The 24,318-nt window shown below is 33.4% G+C and overlaps 1 long non-coding RNA gene across 7 annotated transcripts; it reads right to left on the bottom strand.

Moving 5' to 3' along the window:
• Positions 1-8,455: 8,455 nt before the first annotated feature.
• LOC115963816 lies at positions 8,456-24,261 on the bottom strand. 7 transcript variants are annotated; one of them, XR_004085918.1, is made up of 13 exons: positions 24,217-24,261; positions 23,357-23,460; positions 22,847-22,940; positions 21,370-21,706; positions 20,683-20,934; positions 19,793-20,175; positions 16,646-16,886; positions 15,423-16,473; positions 13,531-13,797; positions 12,679-12,862; positions 11,657-11,791; positions 9,483-9,717; positions 8,456-9,336 (listed from the first exon to the last, which is right to left on the bottom strand). It is a non-coding gene; the product is annotated as an uncharacterized LOC115963816 (long non-coding RNA). The 7 variants fall into 7 exon arrangements; XR_004085921.1 differs by lacking the exons at positions 23,357-23,460; positions 24,217-24,261 and adding an exon at positions 12,451-12,535 and having other exon boundaries at positions 22,847-23,172; XR_004085920.1 differs by lacking the exons at positions 23,357-23,460; positions 24,217-24,261 and having other exon boundaries at positions 15,423-15,851; positions 16,371-16,473; positions 22,847-23,168.
• Between the last annotated feature and the right edge of the window lie 57 nt (positions 24,262-24,318).

Raw genomic sequence — 24,318 nt, 5'->3', positions numbered from 1 at the left:
GAGGAAGAGAAGAGAAAAACGTAATGGTCTGGCAATGTATAAAACGCGTTTGTGAACCTTTATATCTGTTTGGATAGAACTTATTTTGCTGAAATTAAAAATTAAAAACTGAAAATAATGTAACAAAATAATTTTTAAACGTGTGAATAGTATCGTAGGACTTATTTTTAATGAAAAAATTATTAAAAAGTAAAATTTGTGGGTTTATAAACAGTATATAGATACACTATTTACGAACAAAAAATCAACAAATACGACTACCAAAAAAATAAAACTAAAAGCCGTTGAAAGCTAAACATGGACGCAAGAAGCCAAATCCAAACAGTCACAAAGTTTCCTTCCTTTATCTCAATTATTAGAACAAGTAGCCCCACCAATTTACCATTTTGCAGGAAAAAAATGGATTCGATGCGTCGGCAGATGGAATTCCTGTGCAAATATAATAATCTCATCTGCCAGCCAACAGGGAATCTCTTGTGCAAACATCACAGTTGTTTTACTTTTACTGTGTCAAAGCACTGAAAGCATTAATGACAGACCCTTCAAATACAGCTTTGTTTCGAAAAATCTATACTCTCCTTCCAATTTTCCTTCATTCATTCTTAAAACTACCTTCTTAATATTTTCACAACATTTCACAAAAAATTATTTTTGATAAGTTGATATTGATTTTAATTAGAACGTACTATTAAAATTATCTTTTTCTTTTTCTACAAATTTTATTTTTTTCACTAAAATTAGCTAATAATACATCACTATTAGTTTTTTAAAAACCTTCTTCCCTCTCACCTGTGTGTGTGTTAAAATATTTAGTATTCTCAAAAGAAAAAATAGTGGGTTAATCTCACATTAAAAAATGAGTGTGAGTTATAGAGGTTTAAAATTTATGCTGTGTATCCAAAAGTTAGGCTCTTTTAGATATACACCACTGTTAGTTTCTTTAAAACTTGGGATAATTACACTTTACCCACCTGTATTTTGTCTCTAATTTGATTTGCCTACCCTTCGTTTCATTTTTGACACTTTACCCACCTGTGATTCCCTCCGTTAATCCTTCGTAACCCACCTCCATTACAGACGTTACTCTAACACATAAATTCATCAAAAACAGAACTTAAAACATATCAAACACTCCTCACTCCCAAAACACACTCTCATCCAACGTGCTCACCAAACGAAGATCACAATGCAATGTGATTGAGATAATGGATTGAGAACCTCCTGGGTTTTGACCGTGCAAGCAAACCGAGGAAGAAGGAGACATGGTGTTTAGCAGTTGAGCTGTTGCAAATAGTATTTTTTATTTTTGGTGTTTGGTCCGTTCGTCTTCTCTTGATTGGGTGAGTTCCTGATGTTGTCAGCTTCAAGTTTTGGTTTTCTTTCACTGTCATATGCTCTGTTCATATGATTTTAGGTAGTTCCTTTTAATTTTAGAAACCTAGGGTTTTAAAAAATTGGGTTTTTGCTTGCTATGTCTTCATCAACTGGCAATGGGTCTACAACTAGTAGTTTCTACTATGCCTTAGATGACCATTTATGTACCCATAAGAATTGTGCTCTACGAACAAGTCGAAAATCTGGTAACTATGGAAGAAGATTTCTCGATAGTAGTCAATTTAATGTAAGAAACAATTCCATTGGTGTATTTCATTTGAATTGAATTGAATTATTAGTTGTGATTAATTGTGAACTGTGAAATTAACTACTGTAATTGTAATGATCAGGTTGGTCCCAAATGTGGCTTCTTTCAATGGGTGGATAACGAAACTTGTAGGAGTGAAACTGCCCCACTTGTCCGTGAAAGGATAAGTATGCTTGAGAATGAACTGTAGCTTGCAAATCAGAGAGAAATGAGAAGTAGGAGAATGGAAGAAAGATTTAATAAGAGGGAAAGAGAAGCTCATGAGCTTTATATAGAAGCTAGGGAGGAACTCAAGAATCTTATAGCCAAACTCATCCAGCACATCATCAATGTCATAAGCTACATCTCTAAGCTTTGCTGACCAGCTCCTCAAAAACTCATCACTTACTTGTCTTTTCTCAACATCACTTAACACAAGTTGAATCTGGGTTAACAAGATAAGAAGGTCCATTAGCCCCTCCTTGAAACCCCGCTCTAAACTAATATGGTCCTCTATAACAGTTGATCTCAACTTGGCTAAAAGTCCCTCCACAACAACATATAGTATAATTTCAGCTCTGTATTCTTCCTTTCTCTGCATAAGAGAAAATATAATAGAAAGATTTGTAGACTGTAGATTGTAGAGTGCAATTATATTATAAATAAACAACCATATGACTCCAAAGGGGGGGGGGGGTGGAAGAGAGAAATAAACAACCATATATAGGTAGGTCTAGATATAAAAGTATATAAGTGAGGCTAGATAAAAACTAAAATGACAAATTTTCCCTTCTAAATTTTTCATAGAATAATTAGTAGTTAGTGACTAAGTGCCAAGAGTCTTGTTGATCAACTGGTTGACATCGACTATGTTTCTAATTGAGATATCCAGGGTTCAAATCTCCTCTCCCCTATTGTAACTATTAAATTGTAAAAAATTAGTAGTAAAAAAAATTGGTTGTACAAAGATTATAAAATTGGCTAGACTACTTAATGTTCTTCTAGGGACACACAATTGCTCACACACTTTAACACAACTTACACATTTGTCAATGTGTGATTAAATTATGTCACTTACATATATGTCCACCATTGAAACTTAGAGAAAAGTAATCTAATCACCGCTTGCCACATATCTAACAATATCATGATCAATAACTTCAGCCAGATGTGATTTAATCCTTGAAACACCTCCATCAAACTTATGTTCACAAAACTTATATTTTAAACAAAAATCTATTTTGAAAACATTTAAACAACAATCTAATTTCTCAACATGTTTCCAAAATTGATCTTTCTTTCTATCCATATTTATTTCTCCTTATAATAAATACATAAAGAATATCATATCAAGATCAAATATAAATTTATTTGCAAAAAATAAAAAGGATCTATAAACGAGTATTACAAAATTTTTCTTTTTGAGAATCAAATTAATTATTTCTCTCTCTCTCTCTCTCTCTCTCCCAATTATATATACATATATATATGGAGAGTGAGAGAGAGTTCAAACTTCAAATAAAATAAAATATTAAAACAATTTAGAATTATTTTATTCACTTAATGAAATTAAGAGCACGCTTTAAACATTATAGATCCATACTCATTCCGAATTGGTCTGTTTTCTCAATAGTGGTAAATATCAAATTAAAATTTTCATCTTATTTTAATTGTTGCGTTTAATAAACTATTTATTTAGCCTAGAAAAATAAAATCAATGGCATGTTAAGAGTGAACTTACTGGATCAGTATACAAACAGGTAGATGCAGGAAGTGGACACCAAGAGAAAGAGAAGAGGTAACAACGTCTAAGAAGAAGAGGTAGGATGAAGAAGAGAAGTAATAGTGTAGCAATTGTGACTTGTTTGATATCCTTATACTCATTCATTTCAATTTAATGTTTTTACGTGTATAGTAAGTATATTGTTAAGAAAAATGATATATCGACAACATTTTCATAACTACTAAATAATAAATCTTAATTGACAAGTTATTGCTAGCTAAAAAAGTGATATCAGTGATGTATCTAGATTAAAACCAGTAACAATGGTAAATATAATATTTCTGAATTGTTAATTTGTAAACCCATTGTAACATTTTGGAGATTAAAGTAAACAAAATGTTTTTAAACTCTTATTGCTAATACAACATTTGATTAAGGTGCCCTTAATTTATTGTTTGACTGTGATAGGTAGAAAACAAATTGAAGATGCCTCAAGAAATTTTTTCCAAGGTGGTCCCTTAAAAAATTCATATATTACCGACAACAACAACTACCGACAAACACGGCTAAACCCACTGCCCCACACGGTTTAATTTTTTTTTGTCTTTTTGTAATGTCTTGTTCAGTGTTCACTTACTAACCCAATTCAAATATTCAATGCCATGACCCCATCTACCCCCCACGGAAGAGACAAGAGCCAATCAACAGTTTTATATTTTACATACACATACCCAAAAAGACAAAAGCTGAAAAGCCAATTTATATTGTCAAAAGATAAGAGCCTGTCTAAGTCTAAGTCACAACACAAGTCATCAGTAGTTAGACTATGTGTATGAGATAGAGAAAAAGAGAGAGAGAGCGCTGCTCTCAGTCAGAGCAGAGATGAGATAGAGAGAAAAACAGAGAGAACTGAAATACCTTGATGTTGATGGGGCTGAGGTCGGGGGCGGCGGCACGTTGAATGCTGAAGTTCTTATTTTCCTATCTCGCCGTCGCCATCGCCTGCTCTGGTTTTGCTGTTGCTGTGTCGCTTACTGCTGAAAACCCTAATATAGTTTATAGAAATTTAATTATTATTAATATATTTGTTGATTTGAAAATCTGTCTTGAGTAGCAAGTGAGGATTATTATTATTTTTTTTTCTGTTGGGTTTTTATTTGGCATTTGGGCTTGCTATTATTATTATTATTTTTTTTGCCTTTTTCTTTTTGTTGGAAATGTACTAAAATATAGAGTTTTTTTTTATAAAAAATTTAGGACGGTCACAAATCTTTTTTAAAGATAGACAAATATAAAATTTTAAATTATTATATATAATTTTTTTTGAAAGTACAAAAAGTCAACTCTTTTCCTTGTATCAATTGGATAAGGTGAAAATGTGTGGATGTATTTGTATGGATCTCTAATTCATTGTTTTTGTTCAAGACCGGCTATTATGAAGCATTTAAAATCAAAGCAATACTATAAAAAAGTCTAACTTAACAAAAATATTTTCTTATAGAATGAAATGTTAGATTGTTCAGTGTGCTTAAAGTAGATAAAGTTGTTTGCCATGATCTTCTCAAGATCACGCAAAAGTAAAAATTTTGTACATTGGGTAAGATTTTTTTATTTTTATAATCTCTTGTACACAATTTAAATTATTTGAAAAACGAAAGAAATGTGCAGTAGATCTTACAACAATATGATATAGCATAAAAAGGTAAAGAGTATTCCCACCCCCTCCCCAAAAAATTGAAAAAAAAAAAAGAAAGGAAAGAAGACATGTATTGAAATATGTGTTTATACATATCTGTTATCTTTTCAACCTGGATAATGGTAAAATATAAAAATAATACCATTACCTCATCCTCTTGATTAAAGCATAGTTGTATGTGTGCAGTTGAATTTGATTTAGAGAGTAGTTAAATTGAATATATATTATAAAAAAGAAAATAAGTACATCTACTAAAATGGTAATGTACGGCACCCGAACCCCCAGGCCCAATTGGGCCTTGGGCTCTAACCCAACAACACGGCCCATGACGCCAACCTCTCTTTGCCTAAGGCCCAGACCCTAGGTCCACAAGGACCATAGGCCCAGGTCTTATGCCACCTTAAAGTCCATTGAGCAAATGGTCTTAATTAGTACGCACCATGCTTCATCACCCGGATCACGCCCGATGAACCACTTACCGAACATTAAGATAACTGCTCGGGTTTACCGCTTCTCGGTTGCTTGGCAGTGCCGTAGGGAATATTGCTGCCAAGCAGCTGTACTTAGGTGGGAACCAGTTCCAATGCCACTCTTACCACACCCCATTCCCAACTAAACACCCACTTAAAGTTAACGGCATTTGACCTTCTTTCCCACTAACCATGAAAGTAATCATAACTCCTTACTAATTTTTGGCTATGAATATGAGAAGCTAAGGAAGAAAAAGGGGTTATTGGAAAAGTTCTAAAAGAGACTAAGAGTGGAAGAAGTGAGAATTAAGCTTGTGTAGTAATAAGAGGGAAAGGCAGCTCCGTTGGGTCTTTGTACAAGGAACTACCCAAGGTAGGAAATCCGAAACCCACGTCACAAATAGATTGTGAGCCCAAGTGAGAGTTGGCCCATTAGCCTCACTTTTGGCGTGCATAAGTAAGGTTGTACGGTTATACATAATAGTTGTAATGAACCGACTTGAGTTCCTAGCCCAGCACGTGGATGGACTTAGGCCCAAATAGCCCAAAAACAATGAATTTGTAGAGGTATGGGTTGGAAAACTGGGTTTTAGTTGGTCAAACAACGATCTAGATGGGCTTGATGACAAAAAGATAAAAATGGACAACTATAAAATGAAGAAAGAACATCCTCGGCGAAATCCGAGGACAATAGTTCTTATATAATGCTTTTAGATAACGTTACAAGATTGATTGTGGATTGCTACAGTATTTCTTCTCTCAATTTTTCGATCCCCTTTCTTGTTTTTCTCCTTCTTCTTTTATACTCTCTTCCCTTTTCATCTCCACCTTCCACCTATAGGCTAGATGGTTCGGGCTGATACTTGTCCTATCAGCACTTCTCATAAGTCTTCAGGTAGTAGTTGTAAGGCTGAAATACACTGTTTAAGTATCACTTCTACATTAATGCGGTCAGGGGATTAGCTGCAGTGCACTTAATGCGGAAGTAGTAGCTTTCTCCCCAGTTTTTTTTTGGGCTCATCCTTATCTTATATCTCTATAGTGCTTGTCCACCCCAACTGAATTTCAGGGGTTGTCATCCTTGCTGTCAATCCATCTTCCAGGACCTCGGCCGAAGGGCTCATCCTTATCTTATATCTCTATAGTGCTTGTTCACCCCAACTGAATTTCAGGAGTTGTCATCCTTGCTGTCAATCCATCTTCCAAGACCTTGGCCAAGTTCGGCCGAGGAAGTTTTCATCCTCGGCACACTCCCCAGAGCCATTATGACCAAACCTCACCTTTTATTCATCAGCGCAATCTCCTCTGTCGAAGACATCTCTTCCTCGAGCAGAACCTCGTTCTCGACTTGGGCCACAAGCCCAATATATGAATAAATAATGAACTTTTGGGCCCAAGGGCCCTACAATAGTAATTTTGTCATATCTCACATCACATTAAGAGTTAAAAAATAAAGTGTTATATCAATTTTCTATTCTTTTTTCTTTTTCAAATAAAGTGTTATATCAATTTTCTATTCTTTTTTCTTTTTCTTTTTTCACATTAGGTCAAAAAAAAAGATAGTGTTGTATCAAATTTGATGGTATGTCACAAAATAACTTATATTTATTTTAGTTCATTCATTCTCATATCCTCTTTTTCTTAGATATTTTATTTAAAATTCAACAATTACCAAAGGCAGTTTCATTCATATGCTAATCCTACAATCATGTGTACTATTCAAAAGATAAATAATTTTTTAACATTCCACTATGTGGATGAAATTTGATACTTTTATACGAAACCCAAACCAAGCGAGCATATTTAGCCAAAAAAAAAAAAAAAATTAAGGACAAATTGCACTCTTTTCCCTTTAGGTTTGGGGGAATACTCTCATCCCCAAACCTGAAAGGAAAAAAAATACTTCCCTCCCTTAAGGTTTGGAAAAAATGACACTCACTCCCTTCCATAAATATTAGTAACAGAATATTTTAAATTTTTAACAAATTCTTTTTACAAAAGTTTAACCATCGTTAGTAAAAATAGCATCCACATAAAAAAAATAAAAATGAAAAGAGCATATTATAAAACATGTTGCTCAAGCAGATGTTTTACTTGCTCTTAGTCAAACCTTAACAAATGATAATACAATAATAATTAAAGATAAAAGAAAAAGGACATAAGCAAAGAGAATAGATAAAATTAATTAAAGATGACATAAAAGAAGAGCAACCAAAATAACCAATTCTACAGAATCATTTCATCATGAATGGTGACCAGTAAGATAGCTTTGAAATCTAAACAATTCATTACAGGCAGCCCAGCTATTGGTTGGGCATGAACAAATCAGGCCTAGCTTTAAAACGGACTCCTTTTCCTCAAACAGCATGATTAGTTTTTTTGTTTTTGTTTTTGTTTTTTTTTTGTTTTGTTTTGAGAAATGCATGATTAGTTCATTACCCTTCAAATTTAATTATGATTACTTGTCTTGCCTCATAAAGCTGTTACCCTAATACAATACAACCATCATCTTCTTACCACTCTTAAGCCATCGCACGAGTTACAAGCTAAACCAACTAAGATTGGCTATTATGAGATTGATAAAAATAACATTTAAAAATACAATAACAAATCCAAAATGGCAGCTAACTGACTTAGTAATTTGGTACTATCAATGCATTAAACTATGTTTTTGACCTAATTATAAAAGGAGATATTCACATCTGTTGCATCGGTTTGGACTTCTTTCAACTTACATGCTGCAAAAACATTTTATTGGTAACTATAAAAATCTTCTTCAAACAAAGGAAGGAAATCTTTATATACATAAATAAACTACTTATCGATACATGGAAGTCGAAAACAACTCAGAAATTCGTTTCTTTATCAACAATTGGGTTCCCCTCTCGATTGGCTTGTAGGATTATGCAATGATTTTCTTTCCAACAAACTGCAGACGAAAAATATACATGAGATATGAATTATAATATACCATAAAGAGAAATTACACCATAGCACATGGAATCCATAACATGGTCAGGGCCTTGTTCAGATAACTAATATTGACATAAATTTGACCAAGTGATTTCATACCATTTGTCAAATGCATCCGATGGTTACAAAAGACTGTACAATGGAACTTCAAAAGAATAATTAGCATCAGAACATGCATTTCTAATGGTGATGGTTTTTAGTATTGGTACATTGGAGTGAAAAACTAATTGAAGCTCGTTAAGATGTCTCCATATACATTCAAGATCAAAATTGACACCAAAAAAAAAAAAAAAAAATTATGAGCATTGGCTGAGATCTGAGTGTTAGCTATATGCAAATTGGTGGAAATTGGCATGGGCAATGTTCGGTTTCTAATTGAACTCATAGTTGTGTATTTGGACAATTCTTCATGTTGGAGCAAGTCACAACATCCCTCATACCGCACCCATATCACCAAGAGCTCTCTTTGGACTCATTGCCTTGGATATTATTGGAGAAAGCACATCTTCCCTGGGCTCAAGTTTATGCATTAGATACTCCTTCACTGAAACAACCTTATATCCAAATTTGCTCACCCCTATTATCTTGTTTTCCTCTTTCAGTAGCAACAGAGACAATAAATTTGTGGAAAGCACTTTGAATTTCTGATACCACAGCAACGAAAGCTGATGCCAAATTTTCAGTTACAGTTTCAGTTAATGTCCTTTTAAGACTTGTAGGCATCTATTTTTATTTTTAATGGTAAGACTGACGGTGCTTTCCAAAACATGCTTCCTGAAATTCTTATGCATTGCTCTTGGATTATGTCTAGTGGTTTCCTTGTACCCCTCAGGAGTCAGCCTTGATTCAAATGCTGAAAATCAAATGATAAGGGGCATTAAGAATTAAGAACCATGTTGGAGTGTTTCCATTTTACCTCACAAAAGCAATAAAATAATAAAGAAATAAAAAACATGGGAATAAATGTGTTGCACAAAGTAAGGGTGTAAAAAATATAACCTGGGGCTCCATAGAATTCAGGATCTTCTTCATCTTCATCATCATCCAACTCGACAACCCAAGAAGGTGTGGTGCTAACATCCTGATTACGTTTCTTCATGCTGAGAGTATGTCTCAAATTCTTGGCCTTCTTCAATTTGGTGGGAACTCATTTCTTGTAATGATGAACACATTCCTTCTAGGTCAAGATCCTTTCCAAATGTAGTAGATGAGGAGGTAGGCAACCACTTTGAACCTTATAAAAAGTGTGTTCAAGTCATGGAATTTTCATTCAAGATTAAATGAAGCTTTTAACAAATATACCAAGCTGAAAATGCCATATATGGTTTAAAAGTGACGGTCTGAGTATGTACCAGAAACCTCTCTACCACCAGGACCAAGACTAGGGGTGTCAATGTTCGACCCAACCTGCGAACATGACACGAACCCGACACGGGTTTTTGCAGGTTAGGGTTAGGCCTTAATGGGTTTGAGTCATAAATAGGTCGACCTGAAATCAACATGATAAGAAACGTGTCATAAGCGGGTCAACCCGTGTAACCAACAATAGACACGTTTAACACGCCAATTTATTTGTGTCAACCCGAAATAATCTACTTAACACAATCCATTTAACTCGTATTATAAATAAATATTCATTTTATTTTAGATTTGTCAAATACCTATTCAACATATATTTTTTAAAAAGAAAAGTGAGTAACTACAAAAACTTATAAGGGATATAATTGGAAATTGAAACTCTACAAATCCTAAATCTCTAAACCCCACAAACCCTGAATCTCTAAACCTTATTGAAAATATATATTTTTAATTTTTTTATTTCAGCTGTACTACTCACTCTACTATCTTCTAAACTCACGCCCAATTCTCCAACTCAAAGGGTCTATTTGGATACAACTTATTTTTGCTGAAACTGAAAACACTGTAGCGAAATAATTTTTAAATATGTAAATAGTGTTGTGGAACCAATTTTTAATGAAAAAGTTGCTGAAAACTGTAATTTGTGGAACCCGTGAACAATGCACGGGACTTGTCAACAATTGCGGGCTGAACCAAAAAAAAAAAAGAGAAAACGCGTGAAACGCAGCCGTGGACGTGGAATCCAAACACATAAAAAAGTCTCAAACCGATTATTGCTCTCCCCTTCTCTCTCTCTCTCATGTGTTTAATGAGTTTTAGAATCAAAGAAAACCGTTTTTCTTGGTGTTTCAAAATTCTGTAGTAATTTTTTCTGCATAATGTTTTTGTTCTATAAACTTTAAACCCATATGCAATTATTAATATATGAGATATATTAATTTTTAATTAAGGCCACGGTTGTAGCTTTTGTCTTGTGCCGTGTGTTGTTTTTGGTGTTTGTATTAGTGTTGGACATCGTCTGCATATCTTGCAAGTGGGTTTATTAAGATAGTTTATAAACTAGATTTGATGGGTATTGCTTTTAAAACTGTTGAGGCATGATCATATTTTGTAACTACTAATACTTATATATATATATATATATATATTTATATATATATTTATTGGCATAGAACTTGCACAAATGAAATTGGATGAGTTTATAGAAGATGTTATGAATTTGGACATCAATAAAGAATATTTGGATGATAATAGTAGTCATAGTCAGGATTAGCCTATTGTTTGCTCCAATTCTTTCAATATTAATACTTAGCATTTGACGAGTTCCAAGGATATTATATTTTTGTTGAACTATGTTATTTCATTTTTGTTAAACTATGTTATTTTGAATTTGGGTTGAAGTGTATGCACTTCTTTAAGAGTGTAAAAAACTTATTTCTAGATGAATGTTATTTTTGTTGAACTATATTATTTTGAATGTAGGTTGAAGACTTGAAGTGTATGCACTACTTTTAGGATGTAAAAAAAAATTATTTCTAGATGGATGTTATGTTTAAAATTATGTAGGTTGAAATGAGTTGTGTTACATTCATGTCAACTTAACATGATTCGTTTATTAAGCATGTTAAGTGGGTTAGATCATGTTAACCCGCCTTATTAATAGGTCGGGTCGGGTCGGGTTAGGGTTAAGCCATTTAATCAAATATTCCTACCTTAACATGACATAAACCCGACATGCAAACCGAATTGACACCCCTAACCAAGACACAAGTTTATGTTGGATGCTTAAACCACGATGGCATGGTTGGAATTACCTTGGAAAAGCTTCAAAGAGGGGTTGATAGGACTTTTAGTTTGTCACAATTTCTTTGCATGCAGTCAAGTAGAGCCATTTTCATAGTGTATTTATGCCTTCAAATATATCTTGGTTTTGTTGCTCCTTTTATCTCCTATAACAAAGAGAAATGTAAGAGAGATGAATGATGCTCAAGAATTGGCTTATGGGATTCTTGCATAGTTCTAGATTACATGCATTTGTGCACATAAGCATATATATGAACTTTATAGCTGTTACCTGGCTGCAATTAGCAGGCATATTGAGTCCTCAAAGGAACATATGCAGTAGATGTGATAGCTAGATGGTCGATATATAGAGAGATTGAGAAAGCATATGGTTCTAGCTTTTCATTTTTAAAATGAAATCAGATTATGACCAAAGCATATACAAAATGCTATTTCTTGATATTCTATAACAGCCGTTAGTATTAGAAAACTGACAAGTCAAAACATTATAGTGAAGACAATGCAATAGTAACAAGTAGACCAGAATTTCCTAGGTAAAATAAATCCAAAAAATTTGAGGGGATTGTTTGAAACAAAAATTTGAAGGTTTACATATGCAATTCAATAGAATATGTTGCAGGACATAGATACAAGTTTGACACAAAAATTGAAGGGAAATCGCTCTAATAAATGGATAAGAAATATGGTAAATTAATTGTAAAATGAACTAGTTTATTCCAAAATGAAATGTTAGAAAAAAAGGACCTTTGAGAAGAATTATGGATTTAATATTATTTTGAGCTTAGACTAGGAATCATGTATTTACCAGGATATTTGGAATAGGGTGAATCTAGGACCACTCTGTGCTGAAGTGCATGAATACTAATTGGGATATGAAGGATGACCAAAGTCTATAAATAGTATACAAACAACAAATTTAATAATAATTAATAATATATGAATTGAAAGAAGAAAAAAAATCAAAAGGAATCATATTAGGTTTTGATGGAAGAGAGAAAACAAATGAAATGAAGAAGAGAATGTGACAACTCACAAATTTCAATGAAACAATTAGATTGGAAATTTGAAACCAATTCAAACTTCAATTCTTCATTTAGCTTTCCATGGAAAGTGATTGTGCCACCTGCTTTGCTGGTAGGTAGTAGCACTCTTGCTCCTGAACTTCTATTCTTGAAGAGATAAAAAGTTACCCCAGCCCCAAACAATTGTGAAGCATCCTTGACATTGGAAAGTATTCGCTAATAAAAAAGAAATTACTGGTGGTGGTTACATCAAAAGAATTGCCAAGTGCTGCTAACTATGGCTTACAGAAATCATAGTCATAAATTCAACATTTTTTCCCTTAAGATTCAGATACACCTAACAGTGAAGGCGATATTATCTTTTTAAACTTAGTACAAATAATGAGCCCTAATTATTAGAAAACTAACAAGTCAAAAATTTGAAAATCTACATATGCTATTCAGTAATATATGTTGCTCTAAATGGCAATACAAATTTGAAACTAAAAGTGAAGGGGTCTCGCTATAAAATAAGTGAATAAGAAATATGGCAAGTGGTAAAAAAAAACAACTACTTGATTCCAAATTAAAACGTTGGAGAAAAGGACATTTGACAAAAATACCAATTTTAGATTATTTTGAGCATAGAATAGGAATCAAAAGTTAATCTAAATATTTGGAACAGGGCAAATCTTGGACCATTCTATGTTGAAGTACATGACCACTAATTGAAGAATAACCGAAATAAGTAAATAGTATATGAACAACAAATTTAGTAAAGAGTATGCGAACTTAAATGTTAGAGCCAAAAGGAAAGGATTCATAATAGGTTTTCTTAGAAGAGAAAAATTAAAACAAAAGAAGATGAGAATGAGAGAACTCACAATTTCGATGAAACAATTTCATTGGAATCCATTTAAATTCCCTCCATTGTGATTCTTGTACTATGAACAATCTTCTACTAACGACCACCCTTGCTGATTCCATATCTCTTGCAAAGCGACCAGTAAACATCTGGCTTCAACAGCCATTCTAGGATACTTCCATCTAGCTTTCCACAGAAAGGGAGCACCTCCTGCATTGCTGATAAGTAGTAGCAGTTCTTGTTCTGGAATAGATGATGAAAATTGACCACAGCTCCTCTGCAAAGGCTACAACATCAACAAAATTTAATGCCTCCAACTAAGGTGAAATAGGTGTCAAACTGGCCAAACAGCTGAGGTAACAAAAATAATTTTAGGCTCCAACACCGTCAAATTTAATGTCTCCGACTATGGACATATAGGTGCCAAAGCTGGCGGAACAGCTCAGGTAACAAAAGGAAAAAATCTGAGTAATTTTCCCCAGATATATGAGAAGTTTTCTGGTGGCTTTTACATTGGAAGAATTGTTAAGTGCTACATGTGGCTTACAACACTGACACAATGACATTAACACATGAAAATTACACATATGTCAGAATATCAAGATGATTAGATGCTAAGTAACAAGTTATAAAATGTTGTAGGAAAAGTGAGAGGGAAGAGGGGATAATTGGCATGAATGATATACTTATCAGATTGAATCAGTACTCTATTTATTCAAACATAAGCTAAACATAATAGATATGCAGAATTAGTACTCTATTCGTCCACATGTTGTTAGTTTTTTAACATCCCATGCTCCTAGCAATTAGTATAATATATACATGTTAGCAATTAAAAGAGTGAAAGCAAAGGACATTTGTTCAGGTTAAGCTACAATAATACCAGACGCACAGAATGACTTTCATGTCAAAGAGTGTCAAACCATAATTCTGTGATCTGACAACTCAATCTAACTCTATTCATTGTCTTGGTGACATATGAACACGTATATGGAGTTGACATGCACACCTTTACATAGACTAACAATTTTGTTTATGTAGATATGCACAATGGGTACAGAACTCAGTCACTGTACAAATATATATATATATATATATATATATAAATTGAATTGGATCTCACAAAGCACCAATTAATTAAGAAGTAAGTTGTATACGTGTATCTGAAATGGTAAAGAGAAAGCAGACATTAAGTACCACGGCATCAGTTGTCATCAAGTTGGTTATTTTCGAAGATGGCATCTTCTTACATGCTTCATGATTTAGCCAAAAAAATTTAAATGTGTTAGAAACCTTCAAAAGCTATATAACTATATTAGAACCATCAACACCTTCAGTGCTGTCTAAAACTTTATAAGAAATTTAAGCTTTGCTTCCACTAGTAGAACTGGGGATCACATAACTTCATGGACCACTAAAACTAACCTTCCAACCCAAACATGAAAACAAAAATCCACAAGACCTTCTCCTGCCCAATGTCTAAACTCATTCTTATGCAACCCAACTCCACTTTCCCACAATAAATTCACTCAAATAAAGATAAGAATTATGACCTAGCCCAAATTAACAAAATTTATTTCCAACTTTACAAAGCCCTGAAAACAAGAACTGGTCCATGCATTATTAGAATTCTAGCTCATGAAATTGAAAAGAATGGGTATGTTTTCAGCAATGGGCATAATTAATTTGACACCAATAAGTGAACGTTACAAGAAATGCTGAGAAAAAGAATTGAGTATGTATGTTATCATGATAATTGCCAGGAGGACATGCATTTTTTGCAACATTCCAGTAATCAGAGTAATTAATTAAAGAAGCATTAATCTAAATATATATATATTTTATAATTAACTTAAAATGTTAAGATGTGAAATTTAAGAATAGCCCTTTTACCATGCATTGTATACGTACACTTACTAATCATCTCTATCATCTTCATAGTCATCGAAGTCGTCAAATTCTTCAGTCAGAGTCGTCAAAGATGTCAAAGTATTTAGAGTCCTCAGAATCCTTCCCTTGGATGTATTTTCCATTGATTTTGATGTTTGGAATATGGGAAATCTGGAACCACTCTTCGCCACTTCCCTCTGCAAATCTTTTCTCTAAGTTGGAGCAATCAGCAACGTGCAGGTGTTTTGATTTGGTGAGGTGGAACATGGGAAGATACATCAGGTTGTTGCAGTAGCGAAGAGACAGCTTTTGAAGGGAAGAAAGATTGCCCAACCAATTAGGCAAAGCTTTCATTCTGTTAAATTTCTTTATCCACGGCTCTTCAAGGGCAGTGAAGAGTTGAATTTCGTTCGGGAGAGAGTTGAGTGTAGGACTCCCACGCAATAATTACTGGTGGTAGTTACATCAAAAGAATTGTCAAGTGCTGCAAACTATGGCTTACAGAAATCACAGTTAAATATTAATAAAGAATATGAAAACATAAGGGGCTCTTAATTTCTAAAAAATATTTGATGTGCTAAAAGATATCCAACCATCGAGGAATAATTACAATGAAATAGAGCTAAAAATTGAAGATACACAAAAATTATGCAATAAATATATGTTACATAAGTATGAATTAATGGTTTGACATAAAACTATTTGGACATCGTTAACCCAAGAATATGGTAATATATATATATAGAACAAATCATGAACAGTGAGTCAACTTCACAGCAAACAGGAGAGAACATAGAAATTATAAATGGCTTCAAGCTTAGAATAGGAATGTCGAATGTATCAAAGGTTTTTCTTAATCACAGGAACATGGGCAATCTTAGAACCTTTTGTGCTAAACTACATGGCCTCTAATTGGGACAATGAAAGATCATAGGTATTTGTAATTTAGTAACGCAATAAGCCACTTACACCATAAGTAGATATTGCAATGACCCAATTACACCATAAGTAGATATTGCGGCTTCTTGCAAATGTGCAGATCATGTAAGAGCAATAGGTGGCATTCCACTTACTGTCAAAGACATTCTCAAATATGTTAGGGTAGAGTCCATCCACATATATAATAGCCTAATTTTCACCATTGACATACGATTGACCAAAAAGAAGACGGATTCTTTTCCATTTCCTTTTATAGTACAAAAGAACTTCTACCATGTCAGAGATTTTAATTGTCTGAAACTTACTGGTCATCCATCTTAATAATGTACATGATCTTCAGACAGCTTCTTGTTTAATACATTCATTAAAATAGATATTTGGAATGTGGGAAATCCTAGACCACTCTGCACCACATGCTTTTGCACACATCTTTCAATTAATTTGGAGCAATGAAAGGATATTTAGCTCTTCGGTTGGATTCAGGGTGGGTTAAAAGCTCCATGAATAAATGTTTCCTCCAGCTGAACACATCAGATATGCCAGTACCTGCATATTGAGGTAACATATTTAACTGATTAATAAATTTTTAGTTCTTTGAATAATGAGAATCCATGTGTTGTTAGTTTTGTTAGCCTTTTAACATCCCAAGCTTCTAGTTCGTTATATTTGTGTCAGCAACTAAAAGTGTCAAAGCAAAGGACATTTCACACTATTCAAGCTACGTATAATAACAAACATAGGGAGTATAATAACTAATATAATGCACAGAAATGACTTTCATATTAAATAGTGTCAAACTACAATTCATTGATCTAACTGTTTTGGTGATATATGAACACATATATGGATTACAGGTTTGACATAAAACTCTTCAGAGACCATTAACCAAAGAATATGGCAATATATATAGGGCAAAAAAGAGAAAGCACAGCAGAGAACAAATCATGAGCAGTTAGACGAATTCAAAGTGAAACAGCAGACACTAGACAGAAGGAGGTTTGAGAGAACATACTAGTTTTAAATTATTTGACCTTAGAGTAGGATGTATCAAATATTTATCTTAATAACGGGAAAATGAGCAATCTTAGACCAGTTTGTGCTAAACTACATGACCTCTAATTGACACAATGAAAGATCACTGATATTTTAATGTAGTGATGCAGTGAGCTACTCACACCATAAGCAGATATTGCAGCTTATCCTAAATTTATAGTTTACTGTGGAAAATATTCTCCCTATTAGGTTATGTGATTTTCAAATACGTTAGCGTAGTGTGTTCAAGTAGATGAAGAGGAGATAAAAGATTAGTCCATCCACATTTATAACAGCCTATTTTTCACCATCAACACGATATTGACTAATGAGAATGATTCTTTCAATTTTCATTATATTACAAAAGAATTTTTCCCATGTGAAAGATTTTAATTATGCGTTGTTGGTGAGAAATTCAAGTGTGATGAAGAGGTTCAAGTGCATCACAGTGAACAAATATTCAAAGCTCTAATCACAACTTCTACTTGCTAGATAATATCTGCTATCATTTATATATCTGTACATGTACACACTTTGACAAATTGTCTCAAGTGCGTAAAGATGACAACAATATAATTATAAGTAGGGAAAAAAGAATGTTCAAAACAATCTGGAGAAGATCCGAATAGACTCCTCAATCTCCAAAGGCTCCTTTTATCTCTTGCAAGGGACTAATGACAATTGACAAAAAGTTTAAGCTGCAATTTACAGCAGCAAAGATTATGAGAGGTCATAGCAAGACATGGTTCATCATCAATTGTCTAATGACTCAAAAAGCTTTACGCATGTTGTGCGTATAACTTATGTGATCAACCACAAAAAAGTAGAAATTATGTGATCTATTTTTGGTAAGCATCCTCAACAACCAATGACATCCAACTCATTCACAAGAATCACAGCTTACCCATTTGTTCATATCCAAAAAAATTAAGAAACTATTAGAGTCATGCATTTATCCAGTTTTGGGGGCAACTTCCTTACTAATCTGCCGTGTAAAAAGGATCAAGAAACAACAATATTGGAGCATATGATGCATTTTTCCTTTTCTAAATCGTTGTGGAAGTCATCAAAATGTATCAGCATGGTGGTAGCTTGAACTACTTATATTAGTACTAAAAATAGTAACTTTTTTGATAGGTATTACAATACCAAATTCTCAACCAAAAGTATTAAAACTATTAAATAACAGACATTTAGTGTTTATAGGGAAAAGGCCCATTATCTTATATCTAAGGTATTGAGAACAATCCTACAACTATTTGCATGACCTAGAGCAACCACAATGGTCACCTGTTGGGTAAGACAATCATGTCAAGGTTACAAGAAGAAAACCACACAATAGTACGTGAAAACCTTAACTGAATATGGTACTTTTAAATTTCCTAATAGAGATGTGTATAAATGAATTTAATGACAACCAACAAGTAAAAAGACTATATATAGATCTCTACCTCATAATCCCGAGAGCTGTTGAAGTCATTTGCATGAAAGTCTTATGTCAACTATGTATTCTGGTAAAAACTTAAAAACAAGTATATGATATAGTTTCATATGACCTACAACCAAAATTTTTTAGTAGAGAGAGAGAGAGAGAACCCAAGACAATAAAATCAATATATTTTCAGTGCAATCTTCAAGTATTCTAATTACTGGTACTATGTCGTATCTTGGTCATAAATTGATCTCAGAAAAATAAAATGCAATCATTGTCTGGTTCAATTTGAATTGAGTCTCAAGATGCTTCCTTATGGGGTACAATATACGGGAATTTTAAGTTTATGCACAACTCTGATTGGGGTAAAATAAATAATTGATGCAATCAATTAGTCTAAAGTTTGAAAAAAAAAATTCAAAAAAATTCTTGACATTAACAAAGTAAGGGTCAAAGTGATACTATAGAAATGACTTGAAATTTGTACAAATAAAGCGCATTAATTATTAGAAAACTGACAAGTCAAAACTTTATAGGGAAAATGCAATAGTAAGAAGTAGACCAGGATTCTCCAAAAAAAAAAAAAAGAAGTAGACCAGAAGAAATTTATATGTAAAACTAACCTTCTTTTTTTTAAATAAGAACTAACCAAAACAAATAAATAAATAAATAAATTGATTGAAAAAAAAAGAGTATATATATATATATATATATCTTAGGGCCTACATTCACTACCCAGAAAAATTTGTTGCACTACATTGGAAACAAGTTGGAAATAAAATTGAAGTGATATTGCTAATTGGAAAATGAAGGTGGAGATTTTGTGTTTACAGATGGATAACCAAATATGGAAATAGTATATGAACAACAAATTTAGAAACTTGTATACAACATTGAAAGTATAAAAGAACCAAAAATTAGAATTGACAATAGATTTTGCTGGAAGAGAGAAATCAAAAGAGAAGAAGGTGTTAATAGGAGAACTTACAAATTTCACTAAGTCAATTGCATTGGAACCAATTTAAATTTCCCCACTGTGATTCTTGGAATATGACCAATCTTCTACCAATGGAACTCTAGCAAACAGTAAGAAACAAAGCATCCAGCTTTGACAACCACTCCAGGAATCTTCCATTTAGCTTTCCATAGAAAGTGAGAGCACCTCCTGCATTGTTGGTAGGTAGTAGCAGTTCTTGTTCCAGAACTTCAGTTCTTACAAAGACGAAAAGTTACCACAGAACATATGCAGAGGCTCCAACATCGTCAGAATTTAATGCCTCCAACTAAGCACATATAGGTGTCAAAGCTGGCCAAACAGCTCTGACAGCCAAAAGAAGATTAGGCTCCAAAATGGGTGGTGTGTGAAGTATCCTTGACATTGGAAAAAAAATCCTCTGATAAATAAGGAATTCTGGTGGCTTTTTATATTTGAAGAAATGTCAAGTGCTACTTGTCACTTACAACATTGATACAATGACATCAACACGTGAATAGTATTAGAATATCATCAGAATACCAAGATGAAATAGATGCTATTGTAGGAAAAGTGAAAGGGAAGAGGGGATAATTGGCATAAATGGTATACTTATTGGATTGAATTAGTACTTCATATATTTGAAGACAAGCAAAAATTACGGAAACTTAACAATTCTCATAAACTTCCCATAGCTTGTGGCTAGATTAAAAGTCCATAAGTTAATTCATTTTTCCTCTGGCTAAATACAATAGATATGCTGTCCCTAGTGTCTGCACTTAATGGCAACTTTTTTATTGATTAAAGGAGAAATGAAGGAATTGGGAGCAATTAAAAAAAACACTCTTATGTTGTTGTTAAGGAGAGTATTAGAAAAGAAAGGAGGGTGAGGTGAGAGAACTTACCGGTCATCCATCTTAAAAATGTATACGATCTTCAAACTGCTTCTTCTTTGATAAATTCAACAAAAAATGATATTTGGAATGTGGGAGGGAAATCCTAGACCACCCACTCTGCACCGCTCCCCTTGGCACATATTTCCTTTAATTTGGGGCAGTGACGGATATTCTTCTCTTCCGTTTTCTTAGCAGTGTATTAAAGCTCCATGAATAAATTTTTCCTCCAGCTAAACACAATAGATATGTTGTACCCCGTGCCTGCATATCAAGGCAACATATTTAACTGATTGAATAATCTTTTAATTCTTTCAACAATGAGAATCCATGTGTTGTTAGCTTTTTAACATCCTAGGGTCCTAGCAATTAGTTTTTCGTATCCATGTCAGCAAATAAAAGCGTCAAAGCAAAGGACATTTCACACTGTTCAAGCTAAGCAATAACAATACTAGACACACAGAATGACTTTTGAAATCAAAAATTGTAAAACTACAATTCATCAATCCAACTGTACTCAATCTATACATTGTTTTGGTGACATATGGACACACATCTGGAGTTCACATGCACAACTTTACATGGACTAAAAATTTTGTTCACGTTGGCTACAGAACACACTGACTATATATAAATACAGTTCGAAGTAAATTATATACACAAATCCCAAATGGTAAAGAAAAAACAGATCATATGTACCTTGCCATCAGTTGAATCAAGTTGATTATTTTCCCAGACGCAAACAGATCATATGTACCTTCATATATTTGATAGTCTGCAAAACTCAGCACTCTGTCAGCAGTCAGCAACAATCACCTCGATTTCGTTGGATTCATACACAAAATTCTCTTACTCATCACAGCTATAAGTAGTCCCCGTGCAACTCTGATTATCAGCCCAACCCCAGCTTCCTGTCCTTGAAGATTGCTCTCTCAATAGTAAGTATATACATTCCTCCTCTGCTCATCAGCTTGCAATTATAATCAATTGTTCCACCAGCTGGAAACAATAGGCATATTGTCTCAATTGCATTTGACTACACATGACATGAATACAGTTATATCATGAAGTAAAGAGCCTTGGGAAAACAGAATAGAGGAATGAAGAAATAGGAGTCAACTTGAAGTTTGATTGCCTATTTCAAAAGTATGCCCAAAACAATCATGGAAGATCCAAATAGAGTCCTCAATCTCCAAAGCTCCTTTTATCTCTTGTGGGGACTAACTAAGATTGACAAAAGGTTTCATCTGTGATGAATGGCACCAAAGGTTTCATCACAGGACTTAAGAGGTCATTAATTGTCTATAGTTTCAAAAAATAAATATTAAACCAAGTAGAACCTGAATCTATGTGATCTGTTTTTGGTTAGCATCCTCATTAACCAATAACATCCAACTCATTCACAAGAATCACAACTTACCCATTTGTTAATATAAAATAATTAAGAAACTAACAAAGTTAAGCATAACCAGGAACTTCAGTGAGATATTAACATTTATTGCATCTTGCCTTTTCTAAATCACTATGGAAGTTGTCAGAATGTATCAAGAACGTGATCAGTTTATAGATATCGGTCCATCACCATATATGCAAGTGAGTGGGATCTATCCTCCAAACAATTTGCATGATCTAGAGCAATCAGAATGGTCACCTGTTGGGAATGAAAATAATGTAAAGCTTACAGGAAGAAAACACCAAAATAGATGGAAAACCTTAATTGAATCTAATTTTATGAGGGTTTAATGGACTTAAGAAAAGGCTTCATAGTCTTTTACTCAAGGTTTCAAAGTGTTGCAAATATTGTATTCACTCTCTCATTCTCTCTTCTCTCAATTTTTTATTTTATTTTATTTTTTATAATTTGTTGTTATCTTTAATTATTTGCTTATAGATTCTGAATAATTAACAGAGAAACCTTGCAGGTGATACCCGGGTGTAAATCAACCAGTAAAGGGACATGAAAATCATAGAAAAGGCTGCATGCAACTTCAACCACTGCAGCTGGTGCTAATGGTGTGTCATCTTCACCCACCACACAAAACAATAGAGATTATTTTAAACTTTTGACCATTAAGATCTGAAAATTGTTAAACTTTTTTGGCATGAATGATATACTTATCAGATTGAATTAGTACTCTAATTATTCAGACATAAGAGATGATTTGAGAAAACTTACCAAATCTTATAAGCTTCCATTAGCTTGTGGCTAGATTAAAACTCCATAAGTAAATTAATTTTTCCTCTGGCTGAACACAATAGATATGCTGTCCCTAGTGTCCATTGTTGTTAGTTTTTTAACATCCCATGCTCCTAGCAATTAGTTTAATATATACATGAGCAATTAAAAGAGTGAAAGCAAAGGACATTTGTTCAGGTTAAGCTATAATAATACCTGATGCACAGAATGACTTTCATGTCAAAGAGTGTCAAACCATAATTCTATGATCTGACTACTCAATCTAACTCTACACATTGTCTTGGTGACATATGAACACATATGGAGTTGACATGCACACCTTTACATAGACTAACAATTTTTTTTATGCAGATAGGCACAATGGGTACAGAACCCAGTCACTGTACAAATATATATTAACTGAATTGGATCTTGTAAAGCACCAATTAATTAAGAAGTAAGTTATATGCATGTATCAGAAATGGTAAAGTGAAAGCAGACCTGAAGTACCTTGGCATCAGTTGTCATCGAGTTGGTTATTTTCCAAACCTGAAGTACCTTCGCACCAGTTGTCATTGAGTTGGTTATTTTCCAAGATGGAATCTTCTTGCCAGCTTCATGATTTAGCCAAAAAAATTAAAAGGTGTTAGAAACCTTCAGAAGCTAAAACCGACATATAAATATATTAGAACCATCAACACCTTCAGTGCTGTATAAAACTTTATTAAGAAATTTAAGTTTTGCTTCCACTAGTAGAACTGGGGATCACATAACTTCATGGACCAGTAAAACTGACCTTCCAACCCAAAGATGAAAGCAAAAATAAGCAAGACCTACTCCCACCCAATGTCTAATCTCATTCTTATGCAACCCAACTCCACTTTCCCACAATAAATTCACTCAAATAAACATTGGAATTATGACCCAGCAGCCCAAATTAACAAAATCTGTTTCCAACTTTTACAAAGACCTAAAAATAAGAACTGCTCCATGTATTATTAGAATTCCAGCTCATGAAATTGAAAAGAATTAGTATGCTTTCATCAATGGACATAATCAATTTGACACCAATAAGTGAAGGTTAAAAGAAATGCTGAGAAACAGAATGAGCATGTATGTTATCATGAATGGATTAATCTAACAAATTTTATGAGCATTGGCTGAGATCAGATTTTTTGCAACATTCCAGTAATCAGAGTATTAATTAATTCAAGAAGCATTAATCTAAAATATATATATATATATATATATATTTATATTTTTTTTTAATAATTAATCAAAAATATTAAGATGTGAAATTTAAGAATAGCCCTTCTAAAAATAAAAAAATTACATAAATAAATTGGGGGCCAGTAGGGAATGGAATATACTTGTAGTAAAAGCTATCAGAGTCGTCAATGACGTCAAATTCTTCATCAGCGTCGTAAAAGCTATCAAAGTCCTCAGAATTCTTCCCTTGGATGTATTTACCA

Source organism: Quercus lobata, chromosome 10, assembly GCF_001633185.2.
Source record: "Quercus lobata isolate SW786 chromosome 10, ValleyOak3.0 Primary Assembly, whole genome shotgun sequence".
NCBI lineage: Eukaryota > Viridiplantae > Streptophyta > Magnoliopsida > Fagales > Fagaceae > Quercus > Quercus lobata.
This window is presented reverse-complemented; position numbering and strand designations above follow the sequence as displayed.